The 17,525-nt window shown below is 39.3% G+C and overlaps 1 protein-coding gene across 1 annotated transcript in view; it reads right to left on the bottom strand.

The window, feature by feature from the left end:
* Map3k2 (mitogen-activated protein kinase kinase kinase 2) overlaps positions 1 to 16,300 on the bottom strand; it is a 72,960-nt gene extending 56,660 nt beyond the window's left edge. The window contains exon 1 of the mRNA XM_042685094.1: positions 16,269 to 16,300. The gene's annotated coding sequence lies outside the window, so the exon portion shown is untranslated. The remainder of the gene's footprint in view (positions 1 to 16,268) is intronic.
* Positions 16,301 to 17,525: the final 1,225 nt, after the last annotated feature.

The following is a 17,525-nucleotide window of genomic DNA, read 5'->3' as shown; positions in this document are numbered from 1 at the left end:
GTTAAACAAACTCTAATAGTTTCTCTCATGGGAATACCTGCTGGAAATGGGGTCATTTACCTTTTAATTTCATGATTCTAAAATAAATCTGTTCTCCATTTAAACTTTGAATTTGTTTTACTGCACATACGCTTACACACATAGGAAAAATAACAAAAATTATAGTAAAAAATATGTAAGATAGGGGTCCATGGTTTCCCTTATTTGCACTAACTAGTATACATCTAGGATAATTTTACCAGACAAGTAGAAAAGGTCAAAATCTATGCACATACAACCATATTAGATGGTGCTAAGTAAAATGAATCCCAAAATAGGGACACAAGAGATTTCTTTGTTGTTGCTATTGTTTTTAAAGTACTTGCAATGTACTATGTGATTTCTTTTGTTTCTTTTGTATGTTCTTTCCCATAGTATAACCCCTGTTTTCACTGTATTTGATTCCAGTCCCATGCATCTTGTATATACATTTTTCTAATTTGGGGAGGAGAAAGGAAATACAAAATGCTGAAACAAGAATACAAGTTGATGGGCTGGGAAGGTGGCTCAGTGGTAGAGCGCTTGCCTTGCATGCATGAGGCCCTGGGTTTGATTCCTCAGCCCCACATAAGCAAAAAGAAAAAAGCCAGAAGTGGCGCTGTGGCTCAAGTGTTAGAGCATTAGCCTTGAGCTGAAGAGCACAGGGGCAGCGCCCAGGCCCAGAGTTCAAGCCCCATGACCAGACCAAAAACAAAAAATTAAAAAAAAAAAAAAAAAAAAAGAATACAAGTTGACCCATTGTAACAATGAGATGTACAAGACACTAAGTTGAAAACGAACTTTACAACTTCTGGTGGGAGTGGGGTGTTGGGGAAGTGGGGAGAAAAGGGATGGTAGGGGAAAAACAAGGGAAGGGGTAACAATGCTAGAGAGGAAATGTACTCATTACCTTACTCCTGTAACTGTAACCCCTCTGTACAGTATCTTTATAATAAAAAATATATGTATTTTTAAATTATGTAAGAAAATTTTAAAAATTATATAAATAAAAAGTTTCAAGAACAATGCAAACTAGGCAACAGAGTAGCATCTTTGAAGAAAAAATAAAAACCTAGATCCTAGAAACATATTTTTCAAAAATAAAGGACACCATTGGACGCTGGCGGCTCATGCCTATAATCTTAGCTACTCAGGAGGCTGAGATCTGAGGATCAAGGTTCAAAGCCAGTCTAGGCAGGCAATGAGACTCTTATCTCCAATAAATTACTCAGAAAACCAAAGTGACACTGTGGTTCAAGTGGTAGAGTGCTAGCCTTGAGCTGAAGAGCTCAAGGACAGCACCCAGGCCCAGAGTTCAAGCCTTTTTTTTTTTTTTAAAGGGGGGGGGGGAGAGACAAATCATGTCATATGAAATGAAAATAGAAGAAGCTATATTATCCCAGGCTTGTTTTAAATGCTGAATACCACACATATACACAATACAAACATTAATAGAGATGAATGTTGTTTCCCTTCTCACAAAAAATTAGAGTTAAAGGCATATTAAACTTGGGAAAATTCTGACTTTGGTCCTTTTTAGGTATTACAAGGCAAAAAAATATTTTTAATTTGTGACATTCCTTCTTACTCATCTACTTCTTGAACTCTCAGGGGATCATGAGCCCTACAAAAATAAAAACACCAAATATAATGGTAAGGAGCTTAGATTGGAGAACCAAACTGCTTGGGTATGAAATTTGCAACTGCTATTTACCAGGTATGTAACTTTAGACAAATGACTTAATATCTCTTTTCTTAGTTTTTTTATGTGTCCAGATGGAGATTTATGGTATAATCTCCACATGTGCTATGGTAAATTAAACAAGTTAGTATTTATAAAGTGCTTAGAAAAAGCTTGGCACAGAGTCATATCATGTAAATGGTTGTTTGTTAAGCAGCATTAAGTTGGTATACCAGTATATTTGAATGTCCTTAAGAAAGTGTATTAAAAACTTAATCCCCAGGGCAAGTGTTTGCAGGTGGGTCATTTGATAGGTGCTTAAGCCATGAAGGCTCTATCCTCATCAAGAGATCAATAATAAAAGGGCCTGAAGTAATAAAGTCAATCTCTTGCTCTGTATGTAAGTCATATAATGCTACCTACCACATAATGACATAGAAAGCTCTCACCACATACAACCTCTTAGCCTGAACTTCCCAATATCTAGAAATTGAAAGAACAAATCTATGTTCTTTATAAACGTGCAGTATGTGGTATTCCATTATAGAATCACAAAACAAAGCCATATATACTTAGGAGACTGAGCCTTTTTTTTTTAGTTCTTAAACTCATTGGGAGTGCTCAGGAATTCAAGTATCTATAAATCTTAATTTTTCTACATTTTATGAGATTATTGTAACAGGAGAAAGGTAGCTCTTAAATCCTACTCCTAACAAATTTAAGATTATAAAATACTCTCAAAGCACTTTAGGCTGATACATAAAGTATATAAATTTTGTCCCTAGGAATTTATATCAGACAACTACACAACAGCAACAAATCATAATTGGTTTACCAAAAACATTACTCCTTACCAATAATTACAATGATGGTACTCAATGTGTTTCCTTGTGTGTAAAATAGAGATGGCAACTATATCTATCTACTTCATATAAGAATTAAAGGAATTATTTGTAACATCTAAAATATCAGAGCAGAATGAACAGACATGCAGAAAGCCAACAACAATTAAGTCCAGCATTTTAACTAAATCTTGGTCAGGGTCCACTCATACAAACTATTGTCTTGTTTCTCATTTATTTGTTCCATAAATATCTAAAATATACATACTGTACACTAATACCCCCCCCAATCACCTGAATATAAAAATAGCAGGTGGGGCATGGCTCCAAGTTGTAAAAGCACTTGCCTAAGTATAAGGTTTTAGAATAGATCCTCAGTATCATACACACATTCCACTAAATTCCATTAGTCTTTCCAAATTGTTGTGCTTTCCAAAGCTTAAAAAGTAAACAATACTTACACCTTAATACTGGTATAATAAAATGGTAATGGGTTACTATCCAAATAGGTTTATGGTGAATATACTTATTCTTTGCTGGTAGGAATTTTAACACTTTTGTGAAAATCATAACTTCCAAATAACATCATGGTAATGGCTCAATGAGGACTCAGAAATCAAGATATGTTGCCAAAAACTTTAAGTTCCAACAAAAACTCCAAAACTAATCAATTCTCACCAAATCCATTTCCACAATCCTCTTCAATTTATGCTTGTGAAAAGGTTGGCTATGTGTTCTGGCTGTTTTCATTCTAAGCTCTCAAAGACAGGAGACATTACTTACATATTTTCTGCAGCACCGAGACACTTTGCATAGAGCTAGCCCATTAACAAATATCTTAAATAAACAAACTCAAATTTTCATGTTGTTACAACCATGGCATAAACTTTTTTTCCCCAACAAAGACTTGTAAGAGCCTACTTCCTGGGCCTTGATTTCTGCCATTCCTTACTGTCCATATACCCCTCTTCTTTTTAGTGAGCCTTGCTACTAACATTCATCTCCAAACAATTTATTAAAAAAATTGTTCCCAATTAACTTTACTGCCTCTCTGAGCACTTAGTATCCCTCTCATTTCTTGTCATGGTCTTTCACTATTTGTTATTTATTTATCTATTTATGGCTTGCTTTCATTAAGCTAGGTTGACATCAAGTCCTGCTTCACTCCTGTTAGATTAACAGTAACACTACCATCATACTTAAATGCAGCTTCATTTTTTAATATTATCTTCCTACTTAAAATTTTGCACTTACTATGAATTTTTAGTATACTTTTATGCTGTTACATATTGCAGTAAAATATTTCTATGGTACTTAGTATGAGTATATATCTCATACTTATTATTTTTGGTGGGGTGAGATAGTGGTGGTGGTGGTCATAGGGCTTGAACTCTGGGCCTGGGCACTGTCCCTGAGCATTTCAGCCCAAGGCAAGCACTCTACCACTTAAGCCACAGCTGCACTTCCAGTATTCTACTGGTTTACTGGAGATAAGAGTCTCACGGACTTCCTGCCTGGGCTGGCTTTGAACCATGACCCTCAGATCTCAGCCTCCTGAGTAGCTAGGATTATAGGCGTGAGCCACCATCATCTGGCTTCAGACTTATTTTTATATATATAGGAAAAACATAGATTCCAGATTACTAAAGATAGTTCAGGCTTATTTTTGTAAAATCAAGATAATTAGAATACAAGCAAAACTACTTTATTGGGGCTACGTGTAAAATACTATATATATTTAACGTATAATAAAACAATGCTCAGGGCAAAGTATATAAGCATATCTGTGAAACCATCAACACAATACATGACCAGGATAATTTTGTGAGTGCCAGTAATGGGGCTTTGTGATCTTGCTTGGCTCTTCATTTAAGGCTGGTGCTGTACTACCTGAGCTCCACTTCTGGCTTTTTGCTGGTTAAATGGAGATAAAAGACTCACAGACTTTTCTATTTGTACTGGCTTCAAACCAAAATCCTTTTATCTCAGCCCCCTGAATAGCCAGGATTACAGCATGAGCCACCAATACCTGGCCATGACTAGAATAAGTAATAACCATGATGATTATTAAAAGTCTCCTTTCACACTGAAAAGTATCTTAGCTTGGTTAATACATTATATAATCACCCTGATATACCTGTCTCCCTCACCAAAATGAAGCTCTATCTTAATCTACAATGACTGATTTGTCTATTTATCTTCAGTGCTAAAAATAGGGAAGGTAGCCAAACATTTTGATTATATTTATGTGAATAACTAAAACAAGATTGCAATTTGCTTAGCTGTTGATACTTTTTGACATCCCTTAGGACTGTCAATAACTGTTGAGTGAACTTTAAAAGTAAAATAGTAAGCTTGGAGCCAGTGGCTCATGCCTGTAATCCTAGCTACTAAGGAGGATGAAATCTGAGCATCAAGGTTCAAAGCCAACTGGGGAAGGAAAATCTGTAAGATTCTTATCTCTAATAAACTATTCAGAAAAAGCTGGAAGTGGTGCTGTGGCTCAAGTGGTAGAGTGCTAGCCTGGAACACAAAGAGGCTTAGGGATAGCAACTTGGCCCTGAGTCCAAGTTCCAGACCAGCAAAAAATAAAAAGTAAAATAGAAAAAAGTAAAATAGTAGCCAGACAGACATAGTGGCACACACCTGTAAATCCCAGCCTAAGGAGATTGAGGGAGGAGCATTTCAAGTTCAGGACTAGTAAATTCTAGGTCAATCTGGGCTACATAGCAAGAGCTTGTCTCAAACAAACAAAAACAAAAATAGATGACTGCCAAATTTAAGTTTGAGAAGCTTTTAAAAGATAGATTTTGGAAAGAAGGTAAGTGCTAGGCATCGGTGGCTCATGCCTGTAATCTTAGCTACTCAGGAGGCTGCTATCTGCAGATCTTGTTCAAAGTCAGCCCAGGGGAGGAAAAATCTATGAAACTCTTACCTGCACTAAAGTACTGAAAAAACTGGAAGTAGAGCTGTAGCTCAACATGGTAGAGTGCTAACCTTGAACAAAAGAAGCTGAGGGACAGTGCCCAGGCCCTAAGTCCAAGCTCTGAGATCCACACAAGGAAAGAGAAAAGCAGAAGCAGAGCAGAAGTAGAGGAGAAGCAGAGCAGAAGCAGAGAGAAAATGATTCAAAAACAAAGGATAAATAAAGTTATGCAACTGTTAATTATAAAATAAGAAAAATGCTTAATTTGAGGACCTAAAGAAATAGATGGAGTTATAATACTAAACACTAGAGCACATAAAATAGAGTAAATTAGTCATTCTCAGTGGACACTATGTTTTCCAAAGCTCTCTTTTGGAAACTTAGCCCTCAACCATCTCCATTCAAACCACACACTTAATTAATGTTAAATTAATTGCGTAGGCCCACACTCTTAGCCATAACTGATGGTATAGAGTCTGGCAACAAATCCAAGCAGGATTAAACATTAACAATCTCTAGAAATTCCAAATAGATAATAACCAAAAGCAGCAAAGAGTGGGAACCAAGAAGTAACTGCTAGGAAGGACTCAATGTGCCTTAATGGTGCCTACATTTTGTCTCTGTACTGTCCAATTTATCTTTTAAGGACTCAGTTCAAGCTCTCCATCTCCTTTTCATCCAATTATATTTCCATCTACAAATGATAGAAGAAAAGAATTACAGACTTTTCAGTGTGCTAGGCATCTCACATACTGATCTCAATTCTAATTTCAATGGAATGACAGCGCTTGTGATCCCTAAGCTCATCATAGCAGAATTACCTTTCTTAAGGATATTATCTCCTATAACAGCTTTCTAACTACTTTGTATGTTTACAGTGATTTCTACAGCTGAACTACAATATTCTTTTTTTTGGGGGGGGGCCTGGTCATGGGGCCTGAACTCTGGGCCTGGGCGCTGTCCCTCAGCTTTTCAGCTCAAGGCTCTCGCTCTACCACTTGAGCCACAGCACCACTTGCGGCTTTTTTCTTTTTGCTTATGTGGTGCTGAGGAATCGAACCCAGAGCCTACTGCATGCAAGGCAAGCGCTCTACCACTGAGCCACCTTCCCAGCCCCTGAACTGCAATATTCTTTCTGCTCTTATTTTACCTTATCCTCTCCTTCCAAAAATGTACCCTGTTTCCCAATCTCTTCTCATTACTACTTTAATTACTACTGATGATAAAAGGTACTGTTTACAATGGTTTGCGATGACCTGGTACTCTGCTAAGTGTACAAGCATCTCACTTATCTTCACAATAATCCTATAAGGTAGATATTATCTCCTCACTTCACAGAAGGTGAAATAAGAGTAGATCACACTGGTATGAACCTAGATTACAAAATACCACAGTGGACTCTTACACCTTTAAAATGTTCCCTTATACTTTTCTGCTCCCTTAATTGCTATGGCAGTTTGTCACTCTAGTTAAATTCAGACTACACTTCCCAGAATTCTATTCCAGATCAGTTGACCAAAAGAGAAAAATAGTCTTTGAAGATCATAGCTGGACACAGAGAAGAGTTGCTAGCAGATCCAGTCATTTCTCTGCTCTTCTTATTCTGCATACAGCTCTTTTTCCTGATTGCTAGTCAAAGAGCAACTTCAGGTCCAAAATGAAAGCTATGGAAGAGGTGATAGCTCTCCAGACTTTGTATTAGCTGCACTGTATAAGCCTACTCCAGCAGCTGGATATTAGCTTCTTATATTCAACCGCAAACTCCAATTTGTGCATAGTACCACTATTTCAGTAAGACGGATAAGCAAATTTTCTCAGATCTGCCCTTCTAGAGTATGGTTTCCTGAGTTTTTCCTACTGTATACTCTATTACTCCTTTTCTAAGTTTCTTATTCCATGATATCGAAGTTGCTCTGTTTTCTTGATTGAATGATCTTAAATGATCTTCTTCCCAATCCACTACTATCCCTTCTGAGATCTATTAGCATAATCAAATTTAGGTCACTCAGTTCTTCCTTGCCTTCAATCAAACCTTATTTTATCAATTCTGAGTTCAGATTAAATATGCTTGTAAAGAAAGTGATTTTTGGAGTTCTGCATTCCAAAGAAACCATATCTCCATACTTGACCCTTTCCATTGCAAAAGGCAAAATAATGGAGAGAATTAGAATGGGTACCAAAATTAACAAATGTCAATAAAAGCAAGATTAGCTAAGAATATTTAGGATATTCTTATGCTTTGATTAGAGATGTGAGGATGGAAAAAGAACAAGGGCACAGCCAGGCATTGGTGGTTCACCCTATAATCTAGCTACTCAGGAGATTGAGATCTGAGGATCAACAGTTCGAAGGCAGTCAGGGCAGGAATGTCTATGAGAGTCTTATATCCAATTAACCACCAAAATCCATAAATGAAGCTATGGCTCAAGTGGTAGAATGCCAGCCTTGAGCACAAAAACTCAGGAATAGTGCCCAGGTCCTGAGTTCAGCACCAAAAAAAAAAAGACACAGGAAAGAAAAATATTTTATTTGCTGATATATAATTTGTCCCATTCATTTTATGCACTGGAAGGAGGCAGGAAATTTTTAGACTAATCAAAGTATCTCCCTGTATTATCTTTAAGCTTCTGCTGGGTATAAAAGAACAATGTAGATGTAGCTCAGTGGTACAAAGTATGCCCTAGAAGGCAGGCTCAAGACACTGGGTTTGACCTTTTAGCACTGAAGAGAAAAAAAACAACTTAAAACAAAGGACAAGTTTTTCTGGGCAAACCTAGCATCTGGGAGGCAGAGGATTAGGAGTTCAAGGCCAGCCTTGCAGTACTTTTATTTTCCAAAAGGTCCCCCACTTGTGGCAAAAGTATTTCCAAAAATGTATTTTTCTAGTGTTGGTTCTCCATTTATAACATGAAAATTCAGTTTTCTGTTCTTTTCAAGATTACAATGCTTACGACCTTAGATTTTATTACTAAGCTTTACTATAAGTGATTCTGATTTCTATCTTTCAAAAATATGTACAAAGACAGTCCAATGCAAGGTATCTGGCTATAAAATATTGTTAAGCAACAGACTGTCCCTGTCCTCCTTCTAAATAATATCCCCAACAAATCTTCCCCAATCTGTTGTCATGTTAACAACCTCTCAAGCAAGAAAATTCAAGCCTCTCTGGCCTCTCTGCTATTTTCGATTAAGTTATGGGCCTTATAGAATCACAGCCTAGTTTTGTTTTTTTTTAAAGACAAGTCTTTAAGAAATGACCTAGGGCAACCTCACTTTGACAAATTGAGAAATCTGAAAGTCAGCTGTATAGTACTTATATACTGTATGTGAAGCCCTGGATTTGATTCCTAGCACTGGAGAAAACAAACCTTGAAATTATTCTGTTATAGTCTGCTTCTAATTAACAACAGACTTAAGACTGCACTCAGGTTTCCTACCTGTCTAGCCTGTAATAGGATAATCCCACAATACTTTGTTCTTTTAATATAATAAGGATATGTGATTAATGTCTCCTGATTCAATCTGAAGAGAAAAAGATTAATGTCATGATTTATATGATGGCTCTGATGGGTTTTCTATTCAGTTACACCCCTTTTATTGTCTTATATTAAGGGGTTTCTTTATGACATTTCCATATACATACATAATGTACTTTGATCATATTTATCCCCTCTATTACCTTCTTATCTGCTGCTCCCCCACCTTCCTAGTATTCCATCTTTATATTTTCATGACCTTGGTTATTTTGTTTCCCCTTAGCTTCCACAACTGAGAGAAAAATGTGATACTTGTCTTAGTGAGAGACTGCATTATTCCCCTTAACATAATAATCTCCAGTTCTATTCACCCAACTCTTTCTTATTGTACCATATGTCATGTAATTACTACATCAAACAGTATTTACAAAATTTCTAAGGTGCTCAGACACTAAGAAAACAAGTAAAAAGTAGTCTTATTATTGAGAAAACTCTACTTTTAGAAATGATATGACTTGGGGCTGGAAAGGTGGCTCAGTGGTAGAGCACTTGCCTTGCATGCATGAGGCCCTGGGTTCAATTCCTCAGCACCACATAAGTAAAAAGAAAAAAGCTGGAAGTGGCACTGTGGCTCAGGTGGTAGAGCGCTAGCCTTGAGCTGAAGAGCTGAGGAACAGTGCCCTGGCCTAGAGTTCAGGCCCCATGACCGGACCCAAAAAAAAAAAAAAAAAAAAAAAGATATGACTTTAATTTAATTCAACTGCAGTCAAATATAAGGCTATATGGCTACATTCTAATGACCTAACCCCAAGGCACTTAATAATCTTTCCCTTAAATGATAAAAGGTAAATTAGTTATGTGCTCTAAGATTGGGTGCAAATAGATGTTATATCCAGCTAAGGGTTGGAATGTTTTACTCTGAGATTTGGGGATTATCATTTATAGCCTATTTAGAATTGAGTCTAAAACTTAGTAAGAATCACATTAAAAATTCCTACTGTTTATTCAAGAAATGTCATCATCTGTTCTCTAAACATATGTACAAAATTTTCTCAAATTATTTCTCCTTGAGTGGACACAATTTAGTCACAGCAAACCAATTTGTGTTTGTTCCTACTAAAAAGTATAGTGCATATAAATGCCTCACTCGGGCATATTAAAGTATTAATCATAACTCATTAAGTAAGGATAAAATAGGAATAGTATAATAATATCTCAATGGGGGGGTTAAGTGATACTAGATCAACCCCCAGAAAATTCCAGTGCACACATTCCCATAGAGAATACTGCATGTAATGAGAACATGTGAGCAACATCATGAAATAGCAAGCAGACTAAGAACTCTTGCTTCAAATGCAAGAGTCACAGAAAACTCAGACTCAGGTAACTCTGAGAAAGATCCTTTATGTGGCTGTGTGTTGGTTTCTTCACCTGTAAACCAAGATAATATGATCTACCACAGTTACTTTAAATTTAAAAATGTGAAGGACTGGGAGTGTAGCTCGAGCAATGGTAAAGCACTTGCTGGCAGGTACAAGACCCTAGGTTTGATTCACTGCACCTCACAACACAGAAGGCAAAGAGAAGTTCTAGCCTATAGAAGGCACTCAAATATTACTTTTCCTTCCTGTCACAATACAGTCTGAAACTGATAAAAATATGTAATAGCCTCAATCCCAGAAGACAGGCCTTTAGGAATAAGAACAGAAAGCCAAAGAGGACAGACCAGCCTGAGATGCAAAACAAAAATGAGATAAAAAAGAAATTAGTGAAATTAAGGATTGCAAAGATAACAGAGATTTAAATGCAGAGTTAAAGTACTCATGAAATGAAAAGTATTTTTAATTGGTCTTGCAGGGTTTAAAGAACAGAACAGCTGAAGGTCAAACCTGAGCTCTCCTAGAATGCAAAGTAAAATAACAAAGAGCTGAAAATATTGAGATGACAGAAAGTGAACCTGGGGAACTAATTTAAAAATTATACACATAACGAAGAAACCACAAAACAAGGACAAAACTCAGGCATTAAAAAAACAATGGAGCTGAAACAAAATGAAATGATATGATTATGCAGACTTGAATCCTTTGTTTAAATACCAGTATAATATATCCATAAAGTCAGAGACTCATGAAGAAAAGCCAACAATATTTCTTCTTTTCCAATTTTCTTAAATAAATTTAGCAAATTTACTAACTCTCTGTTCTCTCTATAAAGCCTTCCAATAAGCTACTAAACATGCACTACTAGTTAAGTTTTTAAAAATCTACACATGAAGTTGTGTTTGTATGCTCATAATAATCAGAGTCAACAAAAAATTACATAAACCATTGAGACTGTCAATAATCAAAAGAAAGTTGTTTCTAAAAGAAAGTTGTTTCTATGAAAATGGCTAGGTTCCAAAAAAAACCATAGCACTGTTAAATTAGATATTGGTAAGCCAACTGTGAAGAGCAGGAAAATTATAGAGGCCTAGATGGTTCAAATATTCAGACTGTTTTACACTTTAAGTAAAATAAAATATACAAAGTAAAATGTTTATTTTTATTCTCCCTGACTTTTTTTTATTAAACTGGACACTATTACTTATAGCCATATTAAATATGCCAGCTTCTATATACATCAAAACAAACATGATACATGATTTGTGTGGATTATGGAAGATTAACTACTTGTGGGTTTGTGTGTGCATGAGTGTGTGTGTGTGTGTGTGTGTGTGTGTGTGTGTGTGTGTGTGTGTGTGTGTGTGTGTGTGTGTGTGTGTGTGTGTGTGTGTGTGTGGCTCATCTTGGAACTTGCACTCAGGGCCTGGGTGCTATCCCTGAGCTTTTTCCCTCAAGGCTAGCACTCTTCCACTTTGAGCTACTGCTGCACTTCTAGCTTTTTGGTGGTTAACAGAGATAAAAGTCTCACAGACTTTCCTGCAAAAGCTGCCTTCAAACCACAATCCACAGAACTTGGCCTCCTGAGCAGATAGGATTACAGGCCTGAGGTACTGGTGCCCAGCTTCTGATTATGGTTTTCTAAACACTTGTATGCTAAGCAGTCTTAATAAACATATGAATTAGGCACTATTATCCCTATTTTATAGAGGATAACTTCATAAAATAAACTGAAGGTTAGCTTAGACAATGGCACTGAATTTCACATTCAGGTCTGCCTCCCAAGCTCACATCTCTTAGCTATTTACTAGCCTTATTTTCTTTATCTTTTCTGTATTTTTTTTTTCCAGGAAATATAAGCAGTCAAGGTATAGAGCTTGTTAGATGAGTTCAATCGTAGCCTTCAATTCTTCAAGTCTTCGGAAGGCATCTTACCCACCCCTGTATCATTCATTGGATGGATATTCTATGATCCACAAGACCTAGTACTTTGGTAAAATTAAGCCCATTTTTTTCACTGTCCTGATAAAGCAGAAGGCAGCAATTAGATGCACAAATTCTGGAGTCAAACAATTCAAGTTCTACTTTCACCAGGTACCTGAACTTGGTTCCCTCATTGCAATGTAGACATACTAACATTGATAGATTGAATTGGTGGAGAGATTAAATGAGTTAAATTCTTTAAAGTAGTTTTTAAATCAATGCCTACAATGTAGGAAATTATGTTTAACTTTCCTAAATAAAGTAAAATAATAGCATGAAGGAGAAAAAGAAACAAATGAAAGTCAGTAGACTCAAAAAAAACTTGTGTAAATAACCAGTGATTTTGGTAGGCATTTTTTCTTATAACACTGTAATACTGTGCCAGGTGTTGGATTACATAAATCAACCAAACATTACCTCTGTCCCAGAAGAACTTACTTTCCTACTGAAAGATACAGAGATAAGTACAGTGCATGTGGGTTGTATGATGGGAGAGGCAGTATGCAGAGTACTTAGAAGCATGAGGAGGGGGAGAAGGGAATATCTTTACAAATAAATAAATAAAATCCCAAGCCCTACCTGAAATCCTAGCTACTCAGGAGGCTAAAATCTGAGGACCGCAGTTCAAAGCCAGCCCAGGCAGGAGAGTCCATAAGACTCCTATCTCTAAATCACTTCCAGAAAACTGGAAGTGGCGCTGTGACTCAAGTGGTAGCCCTCAAGCTGAAGAGCTCAGAGTCAGCATCCAGGCCCAGGGTGCAAGCCCCACAACTGACAAAAAAGAAGGAGGAGGAGGAAAAAAATTCCCAAGTATATAAGCCACATAGTGCTTTTAAAATTTATGGCACTATGAATTGCAAACAGGTAACTCAGTTGAGCAGTTTAAGAAAATCACTATTCTAGTTACAGTAGGAAATCTACAACAGATTTTATTCCTATCCCATGAGCTGGGTGGACATAGTATCAATACCCACATAAAAAGCAACAATCTAAGAGTTGAGTAACAAGAAAAGCAACAATTTTGAAGATACTACATAGCAGACATGTGATTAACCACCAGAAGAAATACAGTCAACTCATGTTCCAAGGATATCCAAGACACAGGCAAAATTATATAGACATGCTTTTATGTTTGTAAAGAGAAAGTCTCTTCATTTCCATATATATGATTTATCTTGATTTTAAAGAGATATGTGAAAAACCTCATATAAACTGTTTCATGACTGAAATCACATTTTAATGGAATGTGTTCATTAGTGAAATCCTATTACAAAGCTTTCTTTAGAACTATCACCTACTGTCAATTAGTTAGGAAATAAAGTTAATTTTATAGTTGATTCTGTATATTTCTATCTGACTTAATAAAAATGAGGTTCAACTTTAACAGTAATTAATACATCTCATCATCAGAAATTCATTAATTCATTCTCTACCCATAAATATTTGTTAATACAATCATCATGAAATGAAGACATGAAATAATCTTAAAACTTAAATCTTTAAATCTTTAAAAGGCTAGTGTCACTGTGCTAATTTTTCACAAGAATAGATTACTTGCTAATTACAGTGGATTCAGTGTATGTCACCTGCTAGGAGACTGTACAAAGTACAAGGTATCACTGTACTCCTGTCCCAAGTGTTTACTTTGAAACTAATCAACTCTTTAAACCTAGTTTACAGCTAACAGCTAGTGTAAGGGGGAGAGGGAAAATATCTGACACCTCAAGTACAGAATGATTTTCTAAGACAAATGTCATCTTGGTATCTTTTTTTAAAAAATCAGGAAGTGGAATTATGGCAAGTGGTAGAATGCTAGACTTGAGCGAAAAAGCTTAAGGACAGCACCCAGACCCTGAGTTCAAGTAAACAGCACCAAACGCTGGAGGAGGGGGGGGGAGAAAGGGGAAGGGGGAAGGAGGAAAGAAATGACTTCTCAGTACAAATGGAAGAACTTAAAAACTTAAATATAGATTACACTAAAGAGTATGACTCTATGATTAACAATATTTTAGATATGTAAGAAAATGTCCTTATCTTTAGATGTACAATGACATGTTTAAGGGGAAAGTGTCCTGTTAGTTGAGTATCAATAGTTCAGCTAAAAATAATACACACATATTCATAGATAAGCAAATATGGCAAGATACCAACAAATGTTGGCTCTAGAGAGTTATATGGTAACTATTACAGATCTCCTATATGCTTGAAATCTTTTCGTACTAAAAGGTAAAGAATTTCAATTGTACAAGGAAAAAAATTTCAGAGAAAGCAAAATTTAAGGAAATACGAGAACACTAAAATGACTTTATTTTCAGGACCTATGAAATACGTTTTTGCTGTTTGGTAGCAATAAAGTAAACCAGAAAGTCCTTTTAAAAAAACTGCTTTAAAGATTCAGTTTATAATGTAAAACAATTATTTAAATAGAACTTTAACAGCTAGTTCTCTCAAAACAAAATACATAGAGAACATGATTAAGTAACTGCAATGGTGTCATATTCAACCTAATTCAACAAGACTCACATATGTTTACATTTCGACTAAACAACAAAAATCAGTCTATAAACTTGTTAACTTCATAATGTGAACTTTTCCTACAGGCATTCGACTATAAATCCAACAGGCATTCAATCAAATATTTTGTTGGACCTGATAACATACGAGTGAAATTACAGAATACTTCAAATACTCGAAGGAATTTATCTCCATTTTCTTATGTGTAAGTAGAGAGCTTGGGTTCTGTTTATTCACTAACCCATAGTGAAAGAAACAATATAGTACAATGTGAAAATGCCAATTTCCAGTGAGACAGTAGGTACTGATCAGTAGCGTTATACACAGAAGAGAAATAAAATGCTGAGAAAAAAAAACATCACGCCGTCAAAAGATAACTTGCTGCAATATTCCACACATTAAATTTTGACCAAAATATATTGCATAAGACAACGCAAAATTAGTGTGTTAACATTGCCACATAATCCAAGAACACATTTTGCAATAAGGAAATCTCAAGCAAATCACCCAACTGTGAGTTCCCTGGGACGCCTCACTATCAAACTGCAAAAGAAAAGTAATTTCTCAAAACATATGCAGTTTTACCAGGTATATTCCTTCTTTTTTGTAAGAGGAAAAATGTTCTCTGCCCAGTCCTACCACATAAAAGGTAAACGTGCCTGGAGCCACTTTTTAGTGATGTATTTGAAAATCAAGAAAATGATCGGCCATCCTGCATGGGGGAGGGAGTTTAATAAAAACACCTAGATCTACCTTCGTGTTGAGAATTTACACCCAGGAAAAAACTATCCACTTACCCTCGTCTTCCTCGCATATCTATTTTTTTTTTTAACTTTCACAAGACAGAGAAATGCGGTCCTACAGAAAGACGTGGATGTAGGTGAGCAAGGCTTCCCCGATGGCTACCTGCACGATCTCAGGCAAATGCTTGCCTTAATCTCTCGGAGCCTCAAACTTTTCGTCTGTAAAATGGGGAGAAAACATACCCACCTACCTCTCTGGGCTGGGAAGATGAAATCAGACAAGGAACAATTACTGGGCGCAGAGTAAGCACAAGTAAGAGCCAGCTAGATGCTAATTACGGAAGAGAAGGGGAAACAATCCTAACGCACAGATTTCCATTTTGTGACAAAGCAAGAGACGAGACCTGCTGGGTTCACAGCACCTAACATTTCGGCTCCATCCCCGGGATCGGGGGCCAATAACCTTCCGACTCGAGTCACCCTCGAGGAGCAGGCGCGTCTGACAGCTCAACTCGACCGCGCAAACCCAGATTTCAGCCCCGGATACCGGGCCCCGAGTCTGCGCTCGGTCCGCCGAGAGCCCGGCAAGCACCCAGCCAAATCCCCGCCCTGGAGAGAGACGAGCAGGCAGCCGCCAGCCCCCCTCCCCGAGCCGCGGCTCCCGCCACACACACGCGCGCGCACGCACACACACACTCACACTCACCGTCTGCTCCTCCGGCCGCAGGGAGCCGCAGGCCGAGCACTGGCCGCCGCCGCCGCCGCCGCCGCCGCGCCCGCCCCCCCTCCGCCCCCGCGCGGCCTCCGGCCCGGGAGACTGCGGGCCCCGGGGGCTGGAGGGGCGCGCTAGAAGCTGCGCGCGAGCCGGGGTCCAGGCCCGACCTCCTTCACGTGGAGCCCAGGCCCAGCAGGGTGGCGGGCACGCGGGCCTCCGCAGAGAGCCGCGACCTCTCGGCGTCCCTCGGCGCTTCTCGCCGCTTGCAGCCCCAAGGCCCGCGGGGAGCTGGACAGAAAAGGAGGAAGCCACCGGCGGGCGCCGCCAGAGGCCGGAGAAGAGGCGGGGGCGACGACTTTGCAGCCCGGGAGCGGAGAAGTCCGTTCCTCCGTCCTCGCTTGTCGCGGCCTCGAACGCCGCACCCAGCGCCACACCACCCTCGTCCAGCGCCGCAGCTGAGGGCAGCCCCGCCGCCACTACACACCGACCCGTGACGTCGGGCGTAGAGTGGCGCACGCCACGGCCGCCGCGCGGGTGCGCGCCAGCCCTCCTCCCTCCGGGAGCGGAACCGGTCGCGGGCGCGCGCTCGATCCAGGCGAGCGTGTCGGCGCCTGCGCAGTAGCCGCCGCGCCCACGCACACGCCGGCCCCGCCCACCCAGGGACACGGGGTTCCCAGTCCCGGCTCGGCCCCTGTGCCGCCCCCCTCCGCCGGGCTTTGGCGGCGGCGAGCGCCGTCCGCTGACGCGGTGCACGCGCACCTGGGTCCTTGGGCGTCTGCGTCCGACGTCAGCAGAGCGAAACCGGGGACTCCCCAGTGAACGGTGGTTGTGCGAGCGCAGAGCAGCAGTGACCAGCTCCAAATCCCGGGCCAGTCGTTGTGCATGCGAAGTCTGACTCTCCGCACAGACCTCGCCGGTGATCGTAGGCTGTACCTGAAGCCAGCCTGAAGCCAGTCCCCGCCGATCGTCTAAACTGTACGCGTTTTCTGCTCAGTTCGTGTCGTCCTTGTGGGTTGGCACGGTCTTACTTCTCCAGTTACCAGATGTGGAAACCCGCCCCCCCCCCCCCCCCGCCATGAGCTGTCACACTTCCACCCCCCGAAAAGCTAGTGGTAGAGTCTGAAATCCGAATCTCTGCCATGGATTCCTTCCCTGGCTCTCCAGAGCCCACGAAATAAAATGCAGATTAATCCAGTTCGAACTGGAGGTGCTCCCTAGGGTACCTAAACTGGATCCAGAGGGTCTTTA

This window comes from Dipodomys spectabilis, unplaced genomic scaffold (genome assembly GCF_019054845.1).
Source record: "Dipodomys spectabilis isolate Male_0828 unplaced genomic scaffold, ASM1905484v1 ptg000094l, whole genome shotgun sequence".
In the NCBI taxonomy this organism is placed as follows: Eukaryota; Metazoa; Chordata; class Mammalia; order Rodentia; family Heteromyidae; genus Dipodomys; species Dipodomys spectabilis.
Note: the sequence above shows the minus strand (reverse complement) of the source record. Positions and strands in the feature narration are given on the sequence as shown.